Raw genomic sequence first — 8,831 nt, forward strand, 5'->3', positions numbered from 1 at the left:
ACAAACAAACTAATCTCCCAAACCCTTTATTATGCAAGAACTAATATAATGCCCTTAATTGATCTGTTACTACTAAAAATCAATAGACCAAAAATCTTTCAAATTTTACAAATTATTAAGATTTCACATGAGAGATACCATTTTTGTAAGAAATTCTAACGATACTGCAAATTATAAAATTTAAAATCTTATAGAACAATTAATGAAAATCCTGCCTTTCACGTGTGTAAAACTATAGATAAGCTTTACACTTACATCAGGAATAATGTTCCAATAATCTTGATATAAAAAAATATCTCGAAAAGCAAATATTCTATATATTATTTTATTTTCACCTTCTTGCAGATTGATAGAATTTGAGTAGCATTTGGAAAGATAATTTTGAATTCTTCATTCTAGTATATTTGGTGATTGCTTTCAGGAAATTAAATTAAAAATAATTTATTCAATTAATTTATTAAGTTTTCATTATATTTTTCTGGAATCGGCAAAGATTGGAATTTTTTTCCGTAGAATTCCTTACGATATTAATATATACAATGCACATGATCATAAAAACTAGAATGTATTGCAAAATTAATGTACTCTTAAATTTATTCTAATTACCCTATCTTGCGAAATACATCCAACTAATAATATGCTTTCGTTGCTGAAGATTCACAATATGGCCATGATTCACAAGCTTTACTTGCACGTGCAGCTGTTTATTTGATTTCGTGATTATATGATCAGCAGCTTAGTTTTGCTGCTGTGGATGGAAAAAAACTCAACAGTAGGAAAATCTAGAATTCACCCGAATTTCCAAGTTACTGCATTGCATTACCGTTCCGTTACGGCATTACGGTGTACTGTACCTGTCGTTTAATGCAAACAAATTGCTTTATCATATCACATCCAAGCCTACATTCATTGAGGCCACCCAGCTTTGTATGCAAACATCATATGGCAGCATAAGCAGTGGTGGATTACGGACAGACTGATCGATAAATGAGTGCATGGTGTAATAAACTAGAAATTGATTTGCCGGATTCATGAAAAAATGCCTCGCTTCAGACGGTCGAATACTTGTTGTTGACATCGTTTGACAGGTTGTCAAAAAATAATAACTAGACTTTACTCTCGTCCTTCGACGTAGGGATGAGTATTTTTTAGCGTACCCTGCATTTACTGGTGTTTGCAAATGGTTGGCACATACCAACACTGGAACAGTTAATTGATTTTATCGAAACCATCGGGTTGTCAACATTTTTTTCTCCGCACCTTGTGAACAGAACAAACAAACACCCTGAAAATGGTGGTTCGTTTATGGTAGGGCAATTTATTTTACGACTCTTTGGGCGGCTTCATTGCGTGAACGTGAACACACCGAGCGTTGTTTTGAACGCCAACAGTGGACATGAAATAAAGCTGGCGGCAAAACGAGCTTTTGGTAAACCAAAGGATCCGCCATCCATGGAAACTGGGGTAAGAAAATGAAACGTTCGAAACCATTTTCGATTGCATTGCTGTGTATTGGTGAGTGTTTTGATTCGCTCAATCGTCGATATTTGTTTTTATGTACAGTGTCACCACCGTTTGCTAGTATTTTTTTCATTTGTAAAAGTACTTGATTTGAACTTAGAGGGATGTGCGATGTTTACGCAAAAGGGAATTGAATTTTCAGTACACTGAGTTGACCCTCAACGTCAGGATAAACCTTTATGATACAATTGCTCGTGGGTTCGTAGGACGGATTAATGTTAGGAAACATGGAAAACGGAACTACCATTGCAAAATGTATGTAATTTTATATGATCCATTCGATTGGATCAATGTCGGGAAAAGTACAATCGAAATGGATTGGTGGAAATTAAGTCCATGTTAGCGTATTGACATCGTAAACATGTTCTGCAGCAAATATATTGAATCAAATACAGTTGTGTAGTGTAGAATATTGTATTTCGCGATAGGAGACTGATATACACCATTATTCTGAGCTTCTTATTCCTCTTATTTTTAGCACAACAACCGTTATCAGTCAAGGCCTGCCATGTACCGCATGTACCACTGATATGTTTGACTTTCAGTGACTAATCGATAGACTAATAACCAGTCTTGTGCATTGGAGCACGGTCCATTCAGGTCTTGAGCCCATGATGGGCATGTTGTTAAGTCGTACGATTGGACGATTGTACCACGGAACGGCCCGTCTCGAGCTTTCATTCATTTTCAGCTAATATGATGATTTTAATGGACTTTGAAACTGAAAACCACTATTAAAAAGAATTAGGTTTTTTTAAATTTTGAATTAGCTGATGAAATTATGAAATTATGATTTTATTTTTGGAGTTCTTTTGTGTTTTACATACATAAGTTCTTTTAACAGTGATTGAGATGAAGTTGAAACTAAATTTTGATCTGTATTTGCACAAACATAAAACATATTAATCGAAATAATTGTACCTATGCTACTCCAAGCCAGCAGACCTAAGTAATACACGGTTAACTGATTGCATGTAGATATTTATTTAGCAGTCATAGATGAGATTTTGAAGGATGAAATAAGACAACACCAATAAATGAATCGTTTTGAGCATGCTGCCATGTAGATTTGTTTTGTTTTTACAAATACGCATTCTAAATACGCAGAAACGTGATATTGAAGCTGCTGTATTGTTTATCGTTCTGCACTGTAGGTAAATAACGATGTATCAAATTAGCACAGGTATGCCTTTCATTCAGCATAGAAAAACAGGATACTCCGATCATTGTCAACTATAAATTAGTGCCAGGAACAGCGATGTACCGTTGGGTTGATTCCTGGTTATATGTTTTATGCGATTTTTACACGGATGTACTTATTTTGTTTATGACAGAGAAAAACTGGAGCCCTTCGTTTTAACTGGATTACATTTTGATTTTGCTTTAACAGAATCGTTAGCATAACATGTATCAAACAGAAACGGTAAAGTCATGTGAAATAGTGTTCGCGAATATTGCGCTACAATATATGGAATGTTCATTGCTTTTTTTATAGTTGTACTTGTTATATTGGCCCGGTTACAGGGCTATAGAACAGATCTTCGGGGACGTACGCAATGTCAGGAGTGTAAATAAAAAGTTCTTCAGAATTTAATTTAAACCTGTTGTTTTTTCATCACTGTGAAGATACCTTTCCGGCCATGTTAACACTCCTAATTCTTCTTGTTCTTCTTATAATACAGGCTTTCTATACTTATTAGTATAACACAACTGGACAGTCAGTCCTTGCTACTGGGTGATGTTCCGAATGAGAATCAATCTAACATAAATAGCCCGCTGGCCAGCGCATCCTGAGTTTTGGCCATCTGACTATTCTTCCAAGTAGCTTTCAATTGAATAAGGCCCATTCAAAGTTACCGGTACTTGATCATACCCCGATTTATGCACCAATGACCGATTTATGTGTCACATACGTTTTTTATCTAATTTTAAATCTAGTAATCAGGTCAGGTTTTATGATTCTAGCTCAATTGATAGTCCAATTGGTGAGACGTTTAGTTGATGTCCATCTATGACCGAAATATATCGTCTTCTTCTTACTTGCGTCACAAACTTTTGGAATATCTTTTGAATTTGAGGTTTCCTGGACAGTTCATTTGTCCACTTTATTCACACGTCTTTGAGGGTATACTTTGGCAATAGGGCGATATCTTAAAAAATAATGTCCAGATTGGAAGAAAAGAATTGTTGTTATTCATTACTTTAAAGTTATTGTTGGAAACTCGTGAGTGCCCAACAATCTACCAGGTCACAACGCAAGAGAAGAGAGAGAGATAACAATAGAGAAAGAGCGAAGATAAACGAGCGAGAGGAATGTAACGGGGAAAACGATAAGTTAGGAGATAAAAGGGCAGGATTCGCCTACCCTTGGGTTTTTTAGTTGAAAACGTAAATCGCTACAAGCGGACTAATTGTTTAGTCTTTGCCACAATAATAAAGCGTTTATCTAATAAAATCCATCACGTTTTTGACATTTATTAATTTTTTAAGAAGTATCAGGAATAATGAATGGTGAATTTTTTTTCGGTTTTTATACATTATTTCATAATCAATGCCAGAAAAAGGCCGGAAATAAATTAATGATCACGAAATATTCCGGTATAATAATGTGGAGAAGTTCTTAAATAACATCATTTATGTGACTGGTAGTAACACAACATTACAGGGGTTTCCAAGTCAATTTCGAACGATAAACGTTGTTATTCACCATGTAGTATGTGTAGTATGGTTTTTGAGCGGTCGCCATGTAGTAAATTTGAACTGGCTTTGGCCAGGGTAGGTTTGCTAAAAGAAGGGAGGTCATCGTTTGCTAAAATAGGCAGAACTGAATTGGATACTGTTTCGAAGCGGACTTTCGATACTTGATCGTCCAGGCGATCATAGAAACCTTTAGGAGGTTTTTTTTTACTGGAAACGTTTGAATTTATAGTCCTTACCTCGGATAGGAGGACAAAACTAAACTCTTTAAATGAGAAGTCGATAGATGTTGGATGAGTATAGCCCTATCCTGACAGTACGAACCAATCGGCTCGACCATGATCGGAGTTGGTTTTATTTATGCTCAAAAGAGGTTAAGAGTTTCACACCTTTGGTTTCGGGTTGTACGTTAAAAAGGTATTGTTTTCACTAAGTTAGTTACGTTGGTCTTTTGTTGACAAGAATGATGATTATGCATATACTGTTCCTGCTTATGTTGTTCGTTTAGGTTGTTTTTGATAAGTGTGTCACAACTGTTATTTATATGAATGGAGTGGTCTGAAGTCTTCCGGGTGTGTTGTTATGGAATGATCTGATTTACTGAATGTGTTATAATGAATGCGTTACAAAGGTGTGACATTGAAACACATGTGTCTATAGCTGATAGTAAGTATTATAAAAAGTTCTGTATAGCAGATATGCTACAGCCGCGTGCAAGATGTTAATCCACATGAATCTGAACAAAAATCATGTTGAAGAAATTAAAATTGATGATGTGCATTGATGCGGATTTACAATTTGCATGTTGTTAAGAATATCAGTAACGCCCTCTTCAAAATTACTATATTACTTCTGTTGGAACCTTGAACCAATGGTGTTTGGCTGATTCGTACCGTGAACCGCTTGGCCTAGGTTGTGCAATACGCAGATGACCATCCAAACTAGTCGATGAACTTCTTATAACTGATATTAGATGATGTTATAACTATATTACCCATTACCGGCAAACTACGTGGTCGTATTATGCATGTTATTTTAGTTTTTTTAAGATGTCACCCTAATATTTAGCATGAGCTTAGCTGTAGAGAGTCCTCAAAGACCTGTGAATAATGTTTTCTCAGAGATAAGGTGTCTGGTTTCAGGGGGTCGTCACTTTATACCAGATTTTAACTTTTGGTTTACTACTTATATTCTTTAATGACATCCTCAAGTGATGGGAATCCAAGCACATTTCGGGTTGTATAAGTCAATGTTTAAAAATAGAATGAACTTGAAAGTATTATGTAGTAAAACAAATATTACCCAGTTAAAGTTCAATTTCTAGTGAAGTACATAATTTATTTGTTATTTATTCATTAAAATTCAACGAACCGTAAGTGGCCCTCTTGAAGCGAATTCCCTTACATGCAATACACTACTGTCATGTTTTAGTCAACGTTTTGTCACGTTTAGTCTTAAGTTACAATAGTTAACACGGGAAAGGTTGCACTGCCCGAAGACTATTTAAAAATGCGGCGCGCGACATGTCAGGTTGATGATGATCACAAATGACATAAAAACTCACGGCACATACGGATAAACTGATCAGAGCGATCGGAGCGATCCCGGCGGGACATACATGTTGAGCCTCGGAAGAAGCGCGGGCGAGTCGATCCGATTATGAAAAAGTCCCACAATAAATAGCCTCTGACCGTTGCTTCAATGTATTGATGCTAAGCAACGCATAGCGACCTTTATAGTCCAGTTGGACACTCCAGGAGCGCAAAGCGAACCGCGTGAATTTGCGCTGGATCGACTCTAAACGAGATGATCCTTTCCTAAATATTAGACCATAATGAACGTAAAAGAATAAATTGATGGGAAACAACAATTATACCAACTGTTTTCCAAGATAGTTTTTTTTCCCAAAATCAAAATTTTCGTAATATCGCTGGTCGGGACGAATGTTGTAGATTACAAACTTCTTCTCCCAAGTGAATTTATAGGTCAAGCTCAAATTTATTTGCGATAACGGACTGAGCCTACTTTACCCACCGTGCCACTGAGTACATTGTGAACCGTGTATATATTCTGAGTTAATTTCCCGCTCCGTCTGTGCACGTGTGTATGTGCCCACTCATTCATTTGTGGTTTTCGCCACCCACTGGATGACGGCATAACATTATTAAATGCGCCCCTCCGGATCGGAATTGTTCATTTACTTCCATTAGTGGTCCGACACAGATATTAATACACAACCACACGCACTATACACTTTACTCACGTGGGCAATTTGGCCATCCATTTCAATGGCTGAACACGCGCGGCCCGTAGTCCTGGATCTCCCCCAAAATGTACTCGAGAGCGAACGTTAATTAGTGAGAAAGTAAGCAAACAGTGAGTGTACGCAAGTGTTTCGAATCAATTTGGTGACCCAGAAAGAACAATAAACAACGACGGCAATAACAGTCAGAAAAAAACCTACTTCCTAAAAAAACGCAGCATACCGGGTTTGACCGGGTTCGAGGAGGGACGGAGAAGGGTGTATGTTTTCCCCCACAAACAACGAACGGATGATGAAGTTTCGGATCAGCGAGTTCCAGTTCCATCGGTCGTGTCGGCCCCACGCTTTCCGGTTCCTGCCCCCCAGATGGTGCCCACAGTCACCGGGCTGTGAGCCAGAAAGTGTCCACGAAACGTCCGGACGGGCGCGGTCTTGCAAGTGCTTTCTCTGGCCAGCGACAATGGCCAACGTTAGCGGGGCAAGCGCGGGCAATTGTTGTTTTGAGGTGGGTGCGACAACGAAACCGGCTACACCAATCGGCCCGGCCAACACTCTCCCGGGGGAGACGCAAATTTGAGGCAAATGGCACACCGAGTGTGAATGTTAATTTCGCTTTCGTGCGGTGAGAGGGAAATCTTGACCGCTGTACTCGTGCGACTCGGTAAGAGTGAAGGTGCCCGGTTTTTGGTAGAACCTGGGAACGTCAGAGCATCAGTAGTGGCAGGGGTAATGCTGTTAGGGAAAGAGGAGAGGGTGCTAAATGCAAACATAAACTAAGCAAAAACACGAAAGAAAAAAAAAGCACACCACTCACAAGCCGCGGCAAAAGTCTTGGCAATTGTGTTTCCAATTGTGTGGTTTTTATTGGATTGGTGCAAGAAGGTTTGGTGGCCTTCGGGGTGGGTTTACCGAGGGATAGGAGTAGTGAAATAGAAAGCCAGTGTCAGTGCGCGGCAACAAAAGCAATTGGTCCCAAAAACTTACACCTTGCTTCGGTCCACTCAAACGGTGACGATAATGAAGATGTTGATGATCATCCCCACAGGAGCCGGTAGCGGGAAATGGATCGGGTACGCAACATGAATGAATAGAATCGAAAGAAAGTGTGCTCTCGAAGGTTGATTTCAAGGCTGCGTCTGTTGGAAGTGGAAGTGGCCACACGCTGATCGAATGACAGCAGTATAAACTATACACCGAGGTAACTGGGAAGAGCGTGTCGTCATAAACGAGCAGCACTTGTGTTCGGGAAGGAAAAGTACAGCGTAGTCTTATTAAGTGTGATTACGACAAAAAGCTTCCCCGAAAAAAATAACTCGTCTGGCCCATACTTAGCCGGGCACAATGAGAAAGTGACTCAAATTATCTTTCTTTTTGGGCGTCTCGTGCACCAGTCGAAAAAAAACGAAACATACCGATACTATTGAGACGAGAAGACTGGTAAGGAAATGTAACAAAGGTAAGGATTTCCCTTTGAGTGATCACGTACACATGATAAGCGGTTTGAGGATCGTTTTGAAGCGATCAAAAGATTTCAATGCTGGGGTAGGGTACATCGACGCTCGTTTGTTGTTGCGGACGGTCGCAGACATCGCATTCCCCACTTACGTTCGAATCTCGTACAGCAACAACAGCCGTATAGTAAAAGCTGCTCAGTGAGAGCGCAATGTTTCATCCCTTAGACCTGTCCGATCTGTATCTGTCAGTGGGATTTACATTGTTGTTACGCTTTTCTTTCTGTCAAGCGCACTTTTACGGCATAATCAGAACAATCCTGTTTGCGGTTCGACAAGGTGATGGGTAATTGATGTTGGGTAGAGAGGGTTTAATTCACAGTGGTTTCGAATAGAGAAATTGTTTAGCATGTACGACGTTAGTAATATTACGCTGATCTCAAATGCTACGGAAACTTAAGTCCTCTTTCACATTTAAGTTCAAACATCGCTTATATTGTTTTGTTAGCACAAAAAATACAACAAATACAAAATAACAGAAGGGTTGAGCTAGAAATGCATTTTTGATGTTACTATTTGCTATATCACCAGATACATAAGTTCTATTTTAATGTTTCATATGGATATCTAAATGCTCAATTCAGTCCAGTGAGTTTCGCCACATAACTTTGGTAAATAAAGTCACATAGCTACCATGCTTTTCCCACATCAACTTTTGTCAGCCTGGTTTTGGAATAGATTTTGATTTCAGTGTAGATCTATTTTTCTTTAGTTATTTGATTCTCAATGTTTTATATTGTACTATACTTTCCACTAAGGGCTTAATATGGGATGTTTGAACAAATAACCAGGTTTACAATCAACTTGGCAACACAAACAACTGTACTTAAAAAAGAATA

This window comes from Anopheles coluzzii, chromosome 2 (assembly GCF_943734685.1).
Source record: "Anopheles coluzzii chromosome 2, AcolN3, whole genome shotgun sequence".
NCBI classification, from domain to species: Eukaryota; Metazoa; Arthropoda; class Insecta; order Diptera; family Culicidae; genus Anopheles; species Anopheles coluzzii.